This window comes from Canis aureus, chromosome 27 (genome assembly GCF_053574225.1).
Source record: "Canis aureus isolate CA01 chromosome 27, VMU_Caureus_v.1.0, whole genome shotgun sequence".
Taxonomy (NCBI): domain Eukaryota; kingdom Metazoa; phylum Chordata; class Mammalia; order Carnivora; family Canidae; genus Canis; species Canis aureus.
The window spans coordinates 8,634,968-8,655,112 of NC_135637.1; the positions used below are offsets into that span (position 1 = coordinate 8,634,968).

Below are 20,145 nucleotides of genomic sequence, written 5' to 3' on the forward strand. Positions count from 1 at the left end.
GGCTTGAGTTTGTGATAGCCTGTGTGCGGGGGAGTGAGGGGCTTCCTGGGAAGATGTGGGCTCCTCGTCAATAGCTCCTTTCTGGTAGCTGCCAGGAGCGCCGGGGCTGCTGACTTGCCTTCCCATTGTTTTCAAATTTCAACCTTGTTTATATTTAACATTTTATATAAATACTGCATGAATGCAGTTCTTGTTTAGGAAGAGCAGGATCCAAGGCTGCTTTGACCAGTATCCCAAGGTAACTTGCCACTTTGGCATGGAGCCTGGCTGGGCTTTTTTTCTGTGCATTTATATACAAATCAAGATGCCTGTAGGACATGCACAGTATTGTTCTGGGCTCTTGCTCTTTCTTGCTACATAAGAAGCAGAAAAGAAAAGCAGTTAAGACGAGGTATGGAACCCGATGGCCTGGGTTTGAGTCTGAGCTCTGCCTCTTCGAGCAAGTCATTTGACAGCTCAATGTCATTGGCTTGCCCACCTCTGCACCTGCCTCTGTCTGAGAGTGGCTTTGCGAGGATGCAGAAGTTAGTACGTGGAATGCTCTTAGAGCATAGGGGGCACATGGGAAGGGCTAGCTATATACATTTGCCATTATTACATTTCCTATTATGATTTACCATTTTGGGGTTTTCTCCACCCAAGCTGATGGTTCAGCTGTTTCTGTCTGGGACACTGTTCCCCGCCTCGACATATCGAGCTACCTCCTTGTAAGTGACAGCACAGTGTCCCAGGTGCAGATGCCTGCACAGCCCCTCTTGGTGGACATCTAAGCTGTTTCCAACTTTGTCCCACTGCAAACACACTTAGCATTCTGAGGGGCTGGCCTCTGCGGAACAGCCAGCTCCTGCACTACGCCCGGCACCCTGGGCGGGCTCTCTCTGGGCGAGGTGTGGAGGGGCAGCTGCGCAGTCCCTGGGCATGCTCCTGCAGCCTTCCGCCACTCCGAGGTGGCCCCCAGTGGGGATCAGCAGCCGGGGTCCCACGCTGGAAGTCTCAACAGAAGCCGAGGTTGACTGTGCACAGGGCAGAGCCCCACAAGAACAGGGTCATTTCTTCCAAAATCAGGAGAAACCCCAAATTTTAGGTCGAAAAAACGTTTTTAAGCCACATATGTCTATTTTCATCTTGTAGCAGTGCTGTTGCAAAATGCAATTAAAAAATTTTTTTTTGAAAAAAATTTTTTTGGGTGGGAGTTTTTGTTTTTGCAAATATTTTAAAATATCTTTAATGCTGGAAGGAGCCTGCAGAGGTCGCCTGCAGCCCCTCCCCAGGCCGCAGGAGCCCCTTCTGGCTGAAGGCAGCGACCTACACCTGGCAACGGCTGCGTGCCCCTTGGGCTCCAGAAGGCCAGGCGTCTCTGTTCACAGGTGCTCCAGTGATGTCAGAAGTGCCATGATGACATAGGCAGCAGCTGGTGATGACGCAGAGACGCTCTGATAACACAGAGAGGCCTGTGATGGCTGGGGAGGTGCTGTAAGAAGTCAGAAGTGGCGTGATGGTGCGAGCCTTAGGCTGTGTGCAGGTAGCCCAGCAGGTGCAGACGCCGGGTTTAGGCTCGTGGGGGGCCTCGCCACCTCCGCCCCCGTGTGCCGCACACCTTCCCCAAGGCCTTTTGTGGGACCATCTACCTGCTTGCTCTGCTGTGGACCTCGGAGAGCTTCCATCTGATGTTCAATAGCCATCCAGATGAACTTTTCCTCGCACTGTCGTCATGGCCGTTTTAAAATAAAACCATGGTCATCCCCGTTTGCACAGGCCTGATGGGACCTAAACATGATACCGCCACGGAAAAACACACATGCAAGCTACTGTCAGAAATGTTCACTTCCCCTGTCTGGAATGCCTTTCCTCCTCCCCTAGAAGTTCAGCAAAATGTTATAGAATGTATGCTTTTATTTTATTATTCATGAGAGACAGAGAGAGAGGCAGAGACACAGGCAGAGGGAGAAGCAGGCTCCATGCAGGGCACCTGATGTGGGACTCGACCCCGGGTCTCCAGGATCATACCCTGGGCTGCAGGCAGCGCTAAACTGCTGCGCCACCGGGGCTGCCTGAATTTATGCTTTTAATAAACTCTTTTTAATCATTCTGTAGTACTTCTTTGCAACCTAAATACCTTTAGAAGTTTAAATGAGTGTTTTAATTTCTTCTTGTGACCACAAAGGTTAACATTGTGCTGGTCCAGACTGCCGTTCCCTGTAGGTACAACTGACCAACAACATTATGCCTCATATTTGTTATCTATCACACAAAGAAGTTAAAACTATTGGAATGCATCTCCCGTTCATAGGTATTTTATATTTTCTTTTTTTAAAAACATATTTATTCACGAGAAACACACACAGAGAGAGGCAGAGACACAGGCAGAGGGAGAAGCAGGCTCCCTGTGGGGAGCCTGACATGGGACTCGATCCTGGGTCTCCAGGATCACGCCCTGGGCAGAAGGCAGGCTCCAAGCCGCTGAGCCACCCGGGCATCCCTCCTTTTTTTTTTTTTTTTTTTAAGATTTTATTTATTTATTCATGAGAGACCCACAGAGAGAGAGAGAGGCAGAGACACAGGCAGAGGGAGAGGCAGGCTCCATGCAGGGAGCCCGATGTGGGACTCGATCCAGGGGCCCCAAGATCACTACCTGACCACCTGACCAAGGCAGACACTATCACTGAGCCACCCAGGTGCCCCTACTTTTTATATTTTCTTAAATGTACAGTGTTACAGAAGTGTGTGTAGAGTTCTAGGAATTGTAACACATACACATCTGAGTAACCACCACCGACCAAGTTACAGAACAATTTTATGATCCCTCCAGATTTCCTCCTGCTTCTCCTTTGCAGTAAATCCTTCCCCTGAAGCCTAACCTCTGGCAACCAGACAGTTTTGCCTTTTTGAGAATGTCCTATAAATAGAATCACACGGTATTCGGATTTTTAAGCCTGCTTCTTTCACTTGCCTTGAGATTCGCACAGGTCCTTGTGTGTATGAGTTCGTTTCTCTATTGCAGAGTAGGATGCCACTGTGTGCATGTACTGTGGGTCTGTAGCCATTCAGGAGTTGCAACGCCTCTAAAAGTGTTTCCAGGTTTTGGCAATTACGAATAATTCCTAGGAGTGGGATTGGTGAGCCATACGCTAACCCTGTGTTTAACATTTGAGGTGAGACCAGCAGACAATGTCCAGCAGTGATGGTATCCCGCATTCCCACCAGCAAGGTGTGAGGGCTTCACCTGTTTTGCATAATGGCCAGCATCTTGGTGTTTTAAAAACTTTTAGTCATTCGCAGTGGAATCTCATTGTGTGTTTTCAAAAATTTTTATCCATTTCATTTAGAGAGAGAGTGTGTGAGTGAGGCAGGGCCAGAGGCAGAGGGAGAGAGAGAGAGAATCTTCAAGCAGACTCCCCGCTGAGCATGAGCCCAACACCAGCCGGATCCCGGGATCCCAAGATCATGACCCGAGCCGAGGTCGGATGCTTAACCGACTGAGCCACCCAGGCGCCTCTTACTATGGTTTTTATTTCCCTGGAAATGCATCTCTTGATGATGTGAATGCGAGTTCCACTTCACCCCTCATTGATTCATGTATCCTTCAGTGATGAAACTTTTTCTAGAAGGAGACCAAATTTGTTGTCATTTCCATTCTTATTTTGGTAGATGTAAGCTAGAGAAGTCTTGTTTACATAAATAAGCAACGAGGAGTTTACATGTCCTGATTGCCATGTCACTCAAATTTTAAACCCTTGAGTAACGGGGCAGAAATCATATGGTCATCTGTCATCAAGAAGTATTTTTGCTGATCTGTCTGCCGACAAGTCCATTTGACCTTTCGCACATTTGTAGAAAGCAACAAAGTGGAAACCACCCATCTGCAACAGGATTGCAACAGGATTACTCAATCTTTAGATTAGTTCTGGAAACCAGTATTCAGGAGTGTCCCTCCAGTGGGGACTAGGGGCAGCGGGTGCCTCAGGAAGAGGCTGGGAGGATGGTCTCCGCTGCCTGGGCCTGCTCTTGGGTAGACCTGCTGACGAAAAGCTCATGGGGGCCCAGCCTCCAAGGCGGTTCCCTTGAAACCCTCATTTGCTCTCCACGCCCCAGCTTAAGCTGATAACCTTGAGGATGCCGGACTTCCCAGCACACCCAGTACAGACATTTTTTAAACTTTTGCAGGTAGCTCTGCTTCCTTGTAGAAAAGAAAGAAAAAAAAGGGCAGTTATCCATAAAGCATGCTGTTGTGTGTGCATGCGCGCGCGTGTGTGTCCATGCCTGTGTGTGTGTGTGTGTGTGTGTGTGCCCATGTCCCAAAGGAGCACAGGATGTAAGAAGGGAATTTGCTCATCATTGTGTGAACATCTTGCTTCTTGATATCTTTGTAAGATTCAAGTTGATTTGTTATTTGGGATACATCCAATGACTTCATCCAGGGCTCAGTGAGGAAAGTGCCCTCTGGCCCAACGGCTACAAGGACCAGCGGTGCTGACAACCTCAAGAGACACTTGTCACACTTGAATGTGGCATTGGTTTGAGGAATTCTCAGGAATGTCTTTGACACTGAGACTCTTCCCCATTCTCTTACTTTACACCCTCACCCCACCTACCATGTGATTCTGTTAATATTTTTTTAAAAATCTGACTCATTTCTGAGCACCTGGGTGGCTCAGTGGTTGTGTCTGCCTTTGGCTCAGGTCATGATCCTGGAGTCCTGGGATCGAGTCCCGCATTGGGCTCCCCACAGGGAGCCTGCTTCTCCCTCTGCCTGTGTCTCTGCCTCTCTCTCTCTCTCAGGAATAAATAAATAAATACTAAAAAAATTCTTTGACTCATTTCTTAAAAAAGAATTTTCTTTTGAAAAAAAAAAAAAGAAGAAGAAGCCATTGTATCTAAACTTGTGGTCCAGTGGGCGAGTTACCTGTTTTCCAGTACCTATGAAAACAGATACATAACTAACTGTTCAAGTTTAAAGATGGTCATCCAGGTACCACTAGACCGGCCCTATGTGAGGACTCTGCACTGTTCCTTACTGTCTCCCACACTTGCCCATCTTCCCGCTCTGCTTGTGGACTACATGTTACCCTTGTATGGAAGGTTTCCCCCTGTCTCCTTCCGTCCTGGCCATCCTCAAAGGCTCAATTGCAGCCACACCATCTCCCCCAGGAAGCCTCCTTGATTTACTCCTGCTGGCCCACATTTCCCCCATTTTGGAATTCCTAGGACACTGTGTACCCTAGATGATACTAGAATGTTCTAGAATACTAGAAGTCCTAAGTCTAGATGCTATAGCCCCCAACCCCAACGGGCTGTAATGTAACACTGGCCAAGATTGTGCAGAAACTGGGATATGTTTACCCAAGATGCTTACTTACATTCCTCTGCGTTCCTTCCTTCACTCAGATGGTCATTCTCCCAACCTTGGTTGCGTTCTCACCACGCACTGTGAATAAAATCACGAGGGAGGCTCTCCTCTCTGAGAAAAAATGGGGAGCCCGACGTGGGATTCGATCCCGGGTCTCCAGGATCACGCCCTGGGCCAAAGGCAGGCGCTGAACCGCTGGGCCACCCAGGGATCCCCTGGGGATAATTTAATACCTGCCCTGCTGTATGGAGCCTAAAAGAGTTGGCGGCCCCATGGGAGGGGTTGAGGCTGCTTGGGTGCGTCCTTGACTGATGCCCCTGGGTCCCTCCCCTGGAGGCTCCGCCGGCCTGGCCTTGTCCTCCCGGCTCCCGTGCATGTCCCCTGCGGTCCCTTCTGCATGCAGAGGCTTGAGGTCTTTCTGAAGTGTGACCCACCACTAGATTCAAGCTTTGCTTAAGCCCGCGTGTCTTCTCCGCAGCTTGATCATCCAGGCCCCTCTTGGGGGCTGCGAGGAGAAGAGAAGGTCGCTCCCCTCCTCCGGCCGCGGTGAACGACCTCTGCGCAATTCCAGGCGGGGCCACTGGGGGGCGAGCTGCGCACACAGGTTGTTAGGAGCCCTGCGGGGGGGGGGGGGGGGGGGGCGCGGGGGCGCATCAGCTCTTAGGGTGTTCCTTAAATTGGGGAGTGTTACCTGGGGTCGCAGCCTGGCTTCAGAAACTTGTAACCTGAAGAAATTGCATTTTGTGAAAATGGGCATTTTTGTCTAGGAAGCGTTTTCCTTAAGATTCTTCAGATTTTCAAAAGGGCCTTGACCCCTTCCAGGGGTATGACAGGCAAGAGTGACACCCCTAAAATAAAAACCAGGGTCATGTGATGTTCGCTGTAGGCTAATCCCTGTTCTGGTCCAGTGTCTGGTCAGCCTTGGGGAAATCTAACCTCTCTGAGCCTTGGGTTTCCCACCCATGAAATGGAAGTGAAGACTGAGAACCCTGGTGAGGGCGGAATCGGAATGGATGTGTGAGCATTCTCTCCGGGTTACGGGGTCCAGGACTATTACAAAAACGCTAAGCCTCCAGCAAGCATTTATTAGATCTCTCCGGTGTGGGGCCCTTGCTGGGTGCTAAGAGGGAGTCGAGCTGAGAGGGCTGTGTCTGTGCACGCATGCATTCATTCCTCAGCAAATGTTTCCCGGGAGCACACTATGCGCCAGGCAGTCATGTATATGCTGGGAGTGGTCTTGGGTTGAGTCTCTCAGCAGGAGAGGCTGAGGCAAAGGGGTGTCCTGAGCCAAGGGGTGTCCCAGGAGGACAGAGGAGGCTCTCGCAGCCCAAGGGCACTTTTCCAAGAGTTTCGGAAATGGAAGCATATTGAAGCCAGGGGTGCCCAAAAACAGTCAAAAGGGATCTACTGGGATCTGTTATGGACCAGTGTTCTCTACCTCAGAAATGTGGTGGTGGATAAAGCAGAAGTCCCTGCCCTCATTCTAGTTGGAGAGACAGCAAACAAATGAAGGAAAAAGTAAGATACCCCCAGGGAGTGATGAATGTCAGGAAGGAGATAAAAGCAAGGTGGCATGATGACAGGGGATTGCTAGAAGTGTTTCTAGAAGTGTCCTGTGAGGGGGCCATTGATGCTGATTCATGAGGGATTTGAAGGAATCGGGAAAAGAGCACTTTAGGAACTGGAAACTACATGTACAAAGGCCCTGAGGTAGCAACATGTAGATCAGAAACAAGTGGGCTGTGGCTGGAGTGTAGTAAGCCGTGAGGGTGGCGGATTGGGAGGAAGATGAAGTGGAACGTCAGGCAGGGCCTTGTAGTGTGGATGTTTTTTTAAATAAAGATTTTATTTATTTATTCATGAGACACACACAGAGAGAGGCAGAGACATAGACAGAGAAGCAGGCTCCTCGTAGGGAGCCTAATGTGGGACTCCTGGGATCGAGTCCCAGGACCCCAGGATCATGCCCTGAGCTGAAGGCAGAGACGCTCAACCACCGAGCCACCCAGGTGCCCTTGTAGTTCGGAAATTAAGCATAATAGGAACCAATGGAGGGTTTTAGGTTGGTGAGCGTCATGATGGCTGTTCTGCTGTGTGAGGAGTTGCAGTGGGACAGGTGTGGATTCAGGAGGGATCCAGCAGGAGACACTCTATGCTTTGAAACCTCTCCTGCCCCCTGCTCTTGCTGCATGACCCTCAAAGCACCCCTGCAATGGCTGAGGCAGGAGAATCAGGCCACTTTTGCAGGTGAGGAAACTGAGGCACATTCTTGCTTCCTGAGTCTGTCTTCTTGCTTCCTGAGTGACCCCTTTAGGGGAGGGTGCCTCCCCTTGCTCTTTGCTCTCAAAGTCCTGAGCACCTGACCTTTGCTTATAAGGCCTCTGTGTGTAAGCATTTGGTCCTGCTGGGCATCCTTCCTTCGACTCCATGCGCCTGAGGGCGGGCGCTATCTGTGGGGTCCCCTCTGCGTCCCCAGCACCTGGTCAGGTGTGTGTGCAAATGAGAGTTGTTGGATGAAGGAAGAAAGGATCAGGATGGGAGAGGACATGGGAGTGTGACGGGGGCAGAAGAGAAGAGTGCAAGTGCGGCCGCGGCCACCAGGGGGCGCTGCGGGACTGAGCCACGACTGTATTTTGAGACTGAATAAATTACAGGTAAAAAATGAAAATTTGGGGGCACCTGGGTGGCTCAGCGGTTGATCATCTGCCTTCAGCTCAGGGCGTGATCCCGGGGTTCTGGGATCAAGTCTTGCGTCAGGCTCCCTGCACGGAGCCTGCTTCTCCCTCTGCCTGTGTCCCTGCCTCTCTCTGTCTCTCATGAATAAATAAATAAAATCTTTTTAAATGAAAATGAAGATTCGGCAGACCGGGGCTTCACAATTTGTGCTCCCTTGTACGTTTGCGATGAGCAAGCTGACAGCCTGTGCACAAGAGATGCCCTGCAATATACCTGTGTGAAGTTAGGGGGGGCTGTGGACATGGGAATTAGCAACCTCTGCAGAAGGCAGGATTTGCTCACCGGAAATGACCTTGATTCTTTCAGTCTGGGTGGCGGGGCCTCACCTCCAGAGTGGCTCCCAAGTCTGAACGTGGGATTCCTGTGAGCTCAGGGCCCAGACCACACAGAGCTGCCCTTGGTCTCCTGTTGGGATGGACCCCGTCCTGATGAACACTTTGGGTGTCCCGCAGACCTAAAATGTCAGACCAGAGCTGGGCCCTGGTGTACAGCCTAAAACAGGTCGTTGCTAAAGTTGACTGAGCACTTGCTGCGCACGGTGCATTATTTTAAACTCCTGGTGTGAGCTCCTTTCATTCTCCCCACCACACAGGTGAGTGCCCTTGTCATCATCATCTGGTTTTACAGATGGAGAAACAGAGAGGCACAGAGGCACAGAGGGGGAATAAGTGTCTGAGGTCTTATGGCTGGCCAGAGTCTGAGCCCAGATATGCTCCGCCACTGGCTACGTGTCTCCTTGTCCAGTTAACCAGGACTCATCTCTATTGCTGGCCACCAGAGATGTCTGCCTTCTCTTATCCCCCCTGGAATCCCATGGGGGGTGACTGAATATAATTTCCAACCAAAGGGACAGGCAGGTCCTGGTTCTGGAGAGTCTGCAAAGGTGGGGAGATGAAAAGGGATAGCAAGGCTCAGATCCCCCAGACACAACCCCAGGGAGTCCATCTAAAGGGAGGCCCTGCATACCAGGGATGTACCAACCATTGTGGAAAGGCTCCCAGCAGGGGAACATTCAGGCTCATTCCAGAGAGGTTGAGAATGGAAGGGAAGAAAGGAGTAAGAATAAACATTTCTAAAAATAGTACTTGGCTCTCCAAACCCTACAACAAGGCTTGAAGAAGGGTGGCAGATGGGGGGAAGCAACTCAGGACTTTGGAATAGAGACCCCCCGCCCCTTCAGCTTCGGTGTAGGTGGGGTTCCTGCCTCTCTGACTTCTTCCCTCTCTGCGGTTTAGGAACCAGCTGGGTGTGTGTGTGTGTGTGTGTGTGTGTGTCCAGGACCGCCGTATCTTCCTAAGGGTGAAGGCCAAATGGCAAGGTCTTGGAGTCCCCAGTCATGAGTTCTTCTAGATTCCATGGCACATTTGCCACAAAGCCTTAGCCACAGCCAACTTGACAATGTCCAGAAGTGCTTGGCTCAGGAAAAAGGGGACCTTCAAGACAGAGCCATTTGTCTTCCACTTGAGGCAGCAGATGTGAGCAGCATTGGCCACGATGCACGTTTCTGCAAACTAGGTCTCATTTGCCTAGGTCTCATTTGCCTCGTCTACTTCCATTACGGAAGGGACTTCCTCTCCCCTAGGAAAACATTTCAGCAGATGGATTGGAATGATGTGCTGTGGAAGCTATGAGAGTGGAGGCCGGGCCTGCGGCAGTTTTCCAGAACTGTGGAACATTCTTTTGGTCGCTGGGATCTTCTGTCTGTTTCCATGACCCACCCCATCTGCTCATCCCTGGGCTGCAAGATTTCTTCCATTTTAGGGGACGGAGACTCCCTGATGAGATGCTAGTGTCTCTGGGTCTGTTTCATGGCCCAGAGCTCAGTTCTGTGGTCTCTTGCTGTGGCCACAACAAGTTGTTTGAGGGAAGGGCATGATTTCTCCCATGATATCAGCCTTGGAGATCAGGCAGGCGGCAGGGTTTGGAAGCTAGAGCTGTTTGCTGGAGAGCTCATGCAAGTTCACTGTGTCGCTCATGTAAGTCGCTTTGACCTCTCTGTGTCCCAGCCAACAGGCATTAGAATTCCTGCCCTGTTCATTTCCCAGGTCCTCATGAGGATTGTAAAGAAGGACCTCTTATGCACTTGAGGCTGGAAATAGTTTGCAAAGAGGCTTTGAAATATGTTTGCAAAGTAGTGTTGGAACAAACCCTAACACCCAGCAGGCAGTTTATTGAAAGTGTCAGGTCTAGTGGAGCTGAGCTGTAATACTGGACATCACCAGGAGGTGTCACTGTCAAACACGTCACTGGCATCCTCATGCAGGTGAGTTCTTCATGTGGTTTTACTTTTCTTTTTTTTTTTTTTTTAAAGATTTTATTTATTTATTCATGAGAGACACACAGAGAGAGGCAGAGACACAGGCAGAGGGAGAAGCAGCCTCCCTGCGAGGAGCCCAATGCGGGACTCCATCCCAGGACCCCAGGATCATGACCTGAGTCAAAGCTAGATGCTCAACCACTGAGCCACCCAGGTACCCCTCATGTGGCTTTTCTCTGAGTAAAACCAACCTCTTTAAATGATGTATGGAGATCAGTGCAGGTGAGCTTAAATGCTCACGGAACCAGGCAGCAGTATTTATGAGCCTGGAAGGCCAGGTGTTTGGTAGGGTAGCTTGAGTGCTAGCTAGAGGGTGGAGGTATGTCCTGCCCAGGGCTTGGCTGGACAGTCAGTGGGTGTGGGAGAGGCAGCTGGTGCTTTGCCATCCTCAAGGCAACACTTTGTCAACACTTTGATTTTTTAATTATCTTTTAAAAATATTTTATTTATTTATTAGAGAGAGAGAGAGAGAGAGAACAAGCAGGGGGAGTGGCAGAGGGAGAGGGAGAAGCAGGCTCCCCGCTGAGCAGGGAGCCCAACACGGGGCTCAATCCCAGGACCCCAGGATCATGACCTGAGCCAAAGGCAGAAGCTTAACTGACTGAGCCCCCCAGGTGCCCCTTGTCAACACTTTTAAAGGTACACAACTGACACCATAATGGCTAAGACTGATGAAATACGTGAAAGTGTGAAAATGTATTGTCAGACCTAGGCTTAAAGAGAGTGGCATTTTGTGTGTTGTGCTCTGGGTGAGCGACACCCCTCCCTTCACACGCCAGGCCTGGCTGCCCTTATGTCATTGGAGAACCTGGCTTTGCCTTCAGTCATGTCGACAGCTGCTTTATTAGGATGCAGGCTATTGTTGCCAAGTCTTCCAATTTTTTTTTTAATTTTCAGAAGAAGATGGTTTAAAAAAATATGAAATTTCCTGATTTTTAATTATTGGCAACAAACCCCGATTAAATAAAGAACTATGTGGGCCAAATGAAACACATCTTGGAAAAGACTTTCAGTTTTCGAGCAGTACTTGCCTTTGCTTGTTAGTTGTATGATCTAAGCATGCACATCTGTGGCTAGAAACCCCTTCCTGGAGGTGTGTGGGTGGGTGTCTTTCATCAGCCGAATTCATGGAACATGTTTATCTTATATACAAACCAAGTAAAAAAAAAAAAAAAAAAAAAAAAAACAAGTGAAAAAGATCCTACTTTGGGGTTTATAAGTGGTAACAAAGAAGACGCAGGTCTTTAGAGTCAGAACTGGATGTGAATCTCAGCTCTGCTATTTACTAGCTGCGTGACTGTGGGCAAGTCACTTAACCTCTCTGAACCTCAACATCCTCATCTATAAAAACGAGGCTAGCAAAAATACCAATGTGGTAGCCATGGGTAGTGTGTGCACCACATACTTCCAGTTTTTACCTTCTGGGCACATGGGAGATGGTGGTCCCTTGGCCCTCTTGAGGTTGGATGGGGTCCTGTGATTCCCATGAGAGGGGAGTGTTATTTGTAACAGTGGGCTGCAGCATTTACCTACTGGTGTGAGAAGCTTCAGAACCCCTTTTCCCTCTGCTTCATCAGTGTGGGACCCAGAGTGAGGACTGCACAGAGCCCAGCCCCTCTGACTTCTGTAGAATGAGCAAGAAATAAACCTTCGCTATTTTTTTAAAATTTTTATTTATTTATGATAGAGAAAGAGAGAGAGAGAGGCAGAGACATAGGCAGAGGGAGAAGCAGGCTCCATGCACCGGGAGCCCGACGTGGGATTCGATCCCGGGTCTCCAGGATCGCGCCCTGGGCCAAAGGCCCGCACCAAACCGCTGCATCACCCAGGGATCCCGAAAACCTTCGCTATTTTAAGCTGCTAAAATCTTGGGAGATTTGTGTAACTACAGAGTGCATCACCTGGACCAGCCCGGCTGGTACAACCTACCTTTGGGAATGTAGGGAGGGTTCAACGAAATAACGTATCCAAGGGGCTTAGCACAGCATCCGTCACGTAATGAGCAGGAAATAAATGGTGGAGTCCTCTCGTTCCCTCAACAAATACTTGCTGAGGGCCTACTGCTTGCCGGCCCTATTCTAGGCACTGGAGTTAGAGGAGTGAACAATCAGACCCAGATTCCTGCCCCCCTGGGCTTGCATTCTCCTGACCTGTAGGCTCTCCTCCCTCGGCGGTGCATGAGCAGCATAGGGCCGTGGGCTTTGTCCTGAGCCCACTGAGGGATTGAAAGCAAGTCTGCAGACACCATCAATGGCAGACAGATGGGGGTTGGGGGTGTTCCTGGCTTTCTAGGAGGCCACAGGCGGATTGTGACCCTTTCCAGCCAGGTCCCCAGGATGCCTGCAGAAACGTCCGTCAGTAATGGAGCCAGGTCCTGGCGACTTCACCTGGGGAGTGAACAGAATGGCTGGTGGGAGACACATCCACACCTAAACCGGAAACTGTGCGAAAGGGGGGACACCAGGCGTTTCTAAAAGGACGCTCACATCCTTCAGATGCCTCTTAGTGCTTGGCTTATGTCTTTTAGTCCCTAGAGATTTATCCTACGAGGAGGAATTCACTGCATTTTACAGATGAGGCAGTTGAGGCTCAGAGTGGTGGAGCGAGCTGTCCAAAGCTGCACAGCAGGGTAGTGTGGCATCTGGGATTCAACCCCAGCTTGTGTGCCCCCCGTGCTGATCTCTCATGATATTCCGTCCTGGGCTCCCTTCTCAAGCAGACTCCCAGCCAAGGTACTCTTTGCGCTTTCTGGTTTTGGTTATTTTGTCCCTGTTGCCTGAGAACCTACTGTGTGCTGGCCCTGAGAGGCACTCAATCTGCATCCTCTCATTCCATGTTCACAAGGATCCACAGCAGTCACTATCACCCTTAATCCCATTTCACAGAAGAGGCCATCGAGGCTCGAGCCAGGTGGCCAGCTGGTATCGGGCAGCTCTGCGGAACTGCTGCTCTGGAAGCAGAGAGGGTGGTGTCAGAGGGAAGTAAAGGGTTGTGGAGCTTCAGGTGCACGTCCCCTGGGGGCTGATTGCCAGGGAGCTGCCCTGGCTTATTGTCTCTGGCCGTGACCCCAGGGCAGTGATAATTCTAGGGTAACTTCAGGTCATGTCCCAGGGGACAGGAGTGGCCTTGGACCAGACCAGAGGGTATAAGTTAGTGACCTATAGACATGCTGACTTTAGCTTACACAGTGTTTAAAGTTGGGGGAGGGGCGGGGGTGGTGAAACAAAAACTAAATTAATGGCCAATACTTAAAACTCAGGGGATTTTGTATGAAATCTGCATTTCAGCTACTTTTGCAAAATCAGGAGATCTGGTCACACAGGGCCCTCTTGCCTGCCTAGCCGCTGCTCCCTGGGTCTGAGAAGGGGTGCATATTCTATGTCTTTGCTGGGCCAGCCTTGCTCCTAAATGCTGCCAGTGGTGGCATTTGACCCCTTGACCCTGCACTGAACCTGCCCTCTTAATTTTTTTTTTAATTTTTATTTATTTATGATAGTCACAGAGAGAGAGAGAGAGAGGCAGAGACACAGGCAGAGGGAGAAGCAGGCTCCATGCACCGGGAGCCTGACGTGGGATTCGATCCCGGGTCTCCAGGATCGCGCCCTGGGCCAAAGGCAGGCACTAAACCACTGCGCCACCCAGGGATCCCTGAACCTGCCCTCTTAGAACAGACTTCTAGAAGCTGTCAGAGGGTTGTCCCGGACACGGGAACACATCAGTAGTGTGTGGACCACCCCCTGCTCTGTGACTGTCCCTCATTTCTACTCTGCTGCCACTTGAAAACGTCCCCTCGGATCTCAGTGTTGTATCTTGAGAAACAACACTGAGCAGCAAGGACCAAGCCAAGTGCAGAGGGCGAGGCCGAGGTAACCATGAGGATAACGATCATGTCCCTCCCTGCCTAAGACGTCGGGTCCTGATCCTCAGAACCCCAGACTGTGTGATCCTCCATGGCAAAGGGGCTTTGCGATGTGGTTCAGTTAAGGATCAGGACATGGAGCAAGGATCCAATCCCGGATCATGCAGGCAGCCCTATGTGGTCACAAGACTTACAAGAGGGAGCCCCCCGCCCCCCACCCCAAGTCAGAGCTGGAGGTGGGAGGGTGGAAGCGGAGGTTGCAAGGATGGACATGAAGGTGGGACAGGGGTCATGAGCCAAGGGATACGGGCGCCTGAGAAACTGGGAAAGATGAGAAACAGATGGTCCCCTGGGGCCTCCCGACGGAACGCAGTCCTGCCGGCACCTTGCTTTGACTCCTGACCTTCAGAACTACAAGCAAATGAAGCAAGGCCTGCGGCTCTAAGCGGCCCGACGAACGCCAGGTTATTTGTTGGGGCAGCAATAGGACACAGGCAGGGTGAGATGCTCTGCGGCGGACGGGGGACCACAGGGCTGCGTAGACCCGACAGGTCCCGCCCGGGGCCCAGTGTAGGCACCTCAATCTATGAAGTCCTCTCAGTAACCCTATGAGAATGTGAGGCCCAGAGAGGGAGAGCCACCTGACCCGGGTCACACAGCCTGTGGGCTCGGTATGGACTTGAAGCTGGGCCGTGGGGCTTCAGGTCTGCCCTCGTGGCTCTCACTGCTTTTTATAACCCAAGGTCAGAAGTACTTGGCTTTCTCTGTGCTGTGCTGTGGGCTGTGCTGTGCTGGTGTGCGCCGTTCGTCCTCCGGTCCCGCTCCCTCCTTGTCCTGGAGGGTGACCGTGTGGCCTGCCCTTCCTCGGCCGCCTGGCAGGGCTCACGGATGGGCGGCCTCAGAGGGAGGTAGGGGGAGACTGGAGGCATGCAGCCTCAGAGCCCCCCTGCTCCTGCTGCCCAGGAGACGCAGTCACCTCCTCCGCAGCTCCCTCACCCCCACTCAGGTGTCACGTCCTCTCGCTGGCTGCCTCCTGCCCATGGTGGCCACAGCCCCCCGAGGGTGCTGGTGGGCCCCTGGGCACCTCTCTGCCCCTGCTCGGCACCTGCCTGCACCTCTGTCGGTAGTTCCCTTGATTAAAACCTCTCGGGATGCCTGGGTGGCTCAGTGGTTGAGCGTCTGCCTTTGGCCTGGGATCTGATCCCGGAGACCTGGGATCAAGTCCCACATCGGGCTCCCTGCATGGAGCCTGCTTCTCCCTCTGCCTGTGTCTCTGCCTCTCTCTGTGTGTGTCTCTCATGAATAAATAAATAAAATCTTTAAAAAATAATAAAAATAAATAAAAAATAAAATAAAACCTCTCGAACCACTGGTTTGGATGCCAGTCCTGCTTGACGTTCGGAGGCCATTGAGGCTGGTCCCCACCGTGATCTCATGGGGTGGGTTTATGAACCCATTTTACAGCTGAGGCAACCAAGGCCCAGCGAGGTTGATTTGCTCCCCCGAGGTGCCCAGGTGGCTAGCCATAGGGCCAGGAGGCTCTGCGCCCGGGGCCAGCCTCTGCCCTGTACACTGTCTCCCCAACCAAGTGGGCGTCCTCCTCCCCACAGCCTTGGGTTTCCTCCTCTGTCAAACCAAGAAGAAACATAACAAGTACCCGAAGTGTTGCTCTGTAGACAGGATTGTCTTTGTACTTACCCCCTGCCCCCACTTTCTTCCAACCATCTAGAAACTGTGGGTTGGGGTCCATTTGCCCCTATGTGCATGTCTACTTTCTCCACAAAGCTGATACCTGTATGGTGTTCTAGCTTCTTCTCAAGCATGTAAAAGCTCCTAACATTCTCCATGGAGCCTTCCCTCAGAACCAGGCAGACCTGTGAGTCTCAGCCCTGACACTGCTGGCCTTGGGCCATCCCGGCCACAGTAACACGCTTAGCAGCACTCCTGGCCTCGGCCCACTAGATGCCAGTAGTGCCCAACCCTTGGTGGTGACAACCAAAAGAACCGGTTCCAGACAGTGTCAGGTGTCCCCTGGGAGCAGAGGTGTCCCTTTCCTGAGAAGCACTGGTTCTGAGTTTGAGTTTTCACTGGTATCTGTTAGGAGCCACGAGGCTTTTCCAAGTGTGACTTTGCTTGGCCCTCCTTGCCCCAAAGCCTCCCCAGAAATATTCACATCTTAGCCTGACTTTTGGTTGCCCCTCGAATCTCCAAGAGCCCTTTCTGTCATTGCAAAGGGGGTGCCCACTATGTCTTTCGCTGCCCGTCCAAAGCCTGTGTTTGCCCAGTCTCTGAGGAACCCCTCCCCAAACCCTCCCTGTTCCCTCTGAACTTTGGCAAATGTTTCTTCCGCTCCTAACGACCCAGAGGAGTTGCAAAATGGGATTTCCTCCAGACGCTCTTCCCTCGACCTCCCTGCCCCTGGAGGGAATTAATTTCCTGGAAAAATTTAAAAAAAAAATCTCATAGTCCACCGTTTTGCAGGACTGGAGTTGGCGGGCTGTTATTCGGTGCTGGGGCTAGGGTCCTCCCTGACTTGGGGGATGGGGAGGGAGGGGAAGGCGTCCGGGACTGGCGGAAGCCCAGCTGCCGCCCTGAAAGCCTCCCTGCCACCTCCCGCCACCCTGTGAGCTTTGTCATTGAAGAGGCAGGACACACACGGGGCCCCAAGATATCCATTTGTCTCCCTCATTTGCAAGCACTGAATGAAATCGTTCAGCATTTCCCGACAGGACAGAATGCAGCAACTCCAAATGAGCTATTTATGGGCCATTTTTTTCAGCATTACTTGCATATTATAATTAAGAGATAATGTCAGTGGAATAGAACATTGTCACCGGGTAATGGTCTCCCGCTGCTTCCGAAATGTCAAGGCAAAGTCACAGCATTTATCAAAAATAAATGTTGGCGGGAAGACGCGACGTTTGTTTTCACAGCAGGGACATTAATCCCGGGACAACGATATGGCAATGTCTTTATTTCTCTTTTCCGGAGTGATGGATGCCGGCACGATCCTGTGTGATGGATGGAGGGTCTTGCTGGCTGCCGGGGGGCGGACAGTTGGGGCAGAGGTGCTGGCTGCCTGGCCGGGTGGCCACGTTTGGGTGGGGTTGGCTGTCCTCAGCCTCCGCCCAGAATCAGCAAATTCACTCTGCACCGATGTGCTGGCGGTGGCCTGTGGAGGTGTCCTGGCTCCCGATTGGGCAGGGAGTCTTCTGCAGCTGGCGGTGGCCTGCTGATTGGGCGGGCAGAGGGCGGACACTTGGCAGGTCCTCCTTCCTGCCACCATGCTGGTCCCTGGGGTGTGGGCACGGTGATGGAGAGGCGTACCCTGGGCAACCCCAGTTTCAGCATCGCTGCCCAAGAGAGGGCCAGCATGGGAAAGGGCAGCTGAGCCGGCCAGCCACCGGGCGGCCTCCTGGGGATCCGGGGCACAGGGACCTCTAACTCTGCAGGCAGCCTTCATGCCCCTGCTGCATGGCCTGCGAGGCTGACATCTCTTCTGCACGGCTCCCCCGAGTGATCTTGCTCAAGTGCACAGCTGATCCTGCAGCTGATCCTGAAATCCCCCTGGTCCCTTGGGACAAGGTCTCACCTTCTTGAGGGCTCCGATATAGCTTTCCCAAAGTCCTGGCAATTCCTCCAAGTGGCTGGCTCTGTCTCCCACCAGCAGAGGCCTTGACTCTTTCCTTCCCCTGGGACGCCCTTCTCTGCTCCTGCCTACACACAACCCCCAATTGAACTGTCTCCCATTTCTTCCTCAGGCCTCCAGTTCACCAACTCCTCCTCCAGGAAGCCCTCCCCGACCTCCCAAGCCTTGGATATGTGCTTCGGCTCTACTCTGAATCACACCAACATGACTGCTTGGAGTTTATATGAGTAACCTATGGCAGAACAACACTACAAAACAAATCCCCCCAAATATCAGTGATCTCCAACAAGAAGCATTTCTTTGACTCTTGTGTTTGCAGGCCAGCAGATGAGGCTGGACACGGCTGGGGTCTTCTGTCTCAACTGGTGCACGTCTGGGAGTGGCTGGCCTGTGGCTGATGGAGGGTGGGATTGCTGGGGAGGGGGACGGCTCTGCATTGCTCCCCTGGTCTCTCCACCAGCAGGCTTGCCTGGGTGTGATCCCTGGTGATGGCAAAGGTGCAGGAAGGCAGGCAGGAGCATGGCAGGCCTCATGCAGCCTCCCGGGGAGCCGGCCCACCTGTACATCCATTGGCTGGAGCCGGTCTCAAGGCCAGTTCAGACTCGAGTTCAGACTCGAGGGCAGGGGAAATAAACTTTGCTGGCTTACTGTGAGGAACTGAAAGCCACATGGCAAAGGGCGTGGAGATGGGGTGGGGTAAGGAATTGGGATCCTCAAGGTGATCTGTCATGGTTTGAGTCAAGGTCTTACAACACACAGTGGGCACCTAAAAACTGCTGCACATCTATAGTGATTCTTCTGATGGTGGCGAAGACAGCGAGGTGCATGCGTGTGTGCATGTGTGTATTGTGGTGAGAAGACACAGCATAAAATATATCGTCTTTCTCGTTTTTCAAGCAGGCAAGTAGGTGTTAGATGGATTCACATGGTTGTCAAATCTCCAGAACCCCTTTCATCTGTCAAACCGACACTCTGTCCCCACAAAACACCAACGTCCCAGCCCCACGCCCAGCCCTCCAAGCCCCTATCCTATGTCCCATCTTTATGCTTGCACCTCCTCCAGCTGCCTCGGGTCACTGGAATCACGCAGTATCTGGCCTCTTGTGATAGACTTCTTTCACTAAACGTGATGTCCATGAGGTTCATCTATGTTGTAGCAGGTGTCAGAATGCCCTTCCCTTCTAAGGCTGAATCCTGTTCCACGGTGCGCATAGACCACGTTTTGCTCGTCCATTCATCTGTGGAGGGACACGGGGACCGCTTTCGCGTTTTAGCTGTTGTGAGTTGCGCTGCTACATACGTGGGTGTACAGAAACCCCTTCGAGATCCTGCCTCAGCCCCTTTGGGAGTATGCCCAGACGTGGGATTGCTGGATCAGGGTGCTGTGTGTTAGCTCAGTGGGGAAAGCCTTTGGAACGAGAACTGTGGTCCGCACGTTTGACAGAGCAGCAGCAAACTGGGCGAGCTCCGGGGTCAGGTGGCCTGCTTTAGTTCCCAGCTCTGCGGGTTCCTAATTGTGTTTTCTCAGGGGGGTCACTGCTCTGGCACTCAGTTTTGTCCTCTGTGAAATGGCGATAAAGATAGTATTGATTCATAGAGACAAAAGATGAAATGAGTAAGAAGAGTGCCTGGCACATAGCACACACTCAGTAAATAACACTCGTGTGTTGTTTTAGGCAAAGTTGTCTGATGATCGTGCATTTGACACCTCTCCCTACCCCCCAGCCCCGGGGGCGGGATGTGTTGTAGCCAACGGGTGGCTGGGAGATGCCTTCATTCTCTCTCAGAACACAGCCAGGGTTTCTCCACACGCGGGGAAGCCCCAGGACTGCGAGGCTGGAGTTTGGGGACCAGCCTGGGCCTTGGGAGGGGTGAGGGCTGTGGCGGTGGGCAGGGCAGGAGGGAGGTTTCCTGCCTCCGCAGATGTTCAGCGCCCTGATTCAGAGGCCTCCCCGGCCAAGCCTCCTCTTCCCCTGCGCAGATTGCAATTTGGGCCCGGCAGGAAGAGAGAAATGAGCTTGCATAATAGAGGAACATTTGGTTCTCTCGGCTGGGCCTGCGGAGGGGGAAGGTTTCTGTGCTCAAGTGCGCAGCGCGGGGGCAGACTGGAGAGGTTTCCTGCTGCCGGCGGTGGAGGGGGGCGGGGGGGCCCAGTCCACCCGGGAGGAGGAGGTGCTGAGGTGGATGAGGGGGAAGCGGCTCTCCCTGCCCCCCACCACGGGGAAGGGCAACAGGGA

The 20,145-nt window shown here is 52.1% G+C and overlaps 1 long non-coding RNA gene across 1 annotated transcript; it reads left to right on the top strand.

Moving 5' to 3' along the window:
- Nucleotides 1-8,416: 8,416 nt before the first annotated feature.
- LOC144299478 (uncharacterized) lies at nucleotides 8,417-18,200 on the top strand. The gene is made up of 2 exons (XR_013366185.1): nucleotides 8,417-8,675; nucleotides 18,021-18,200. It is a non-coding gene; the product is annotated as an uncharacterized LOC144299478 (long non-coding RNA).
- The last annotated feature ends 1,945 nt before the right edge of the window (nucleotides 18,201-20,145 follow it).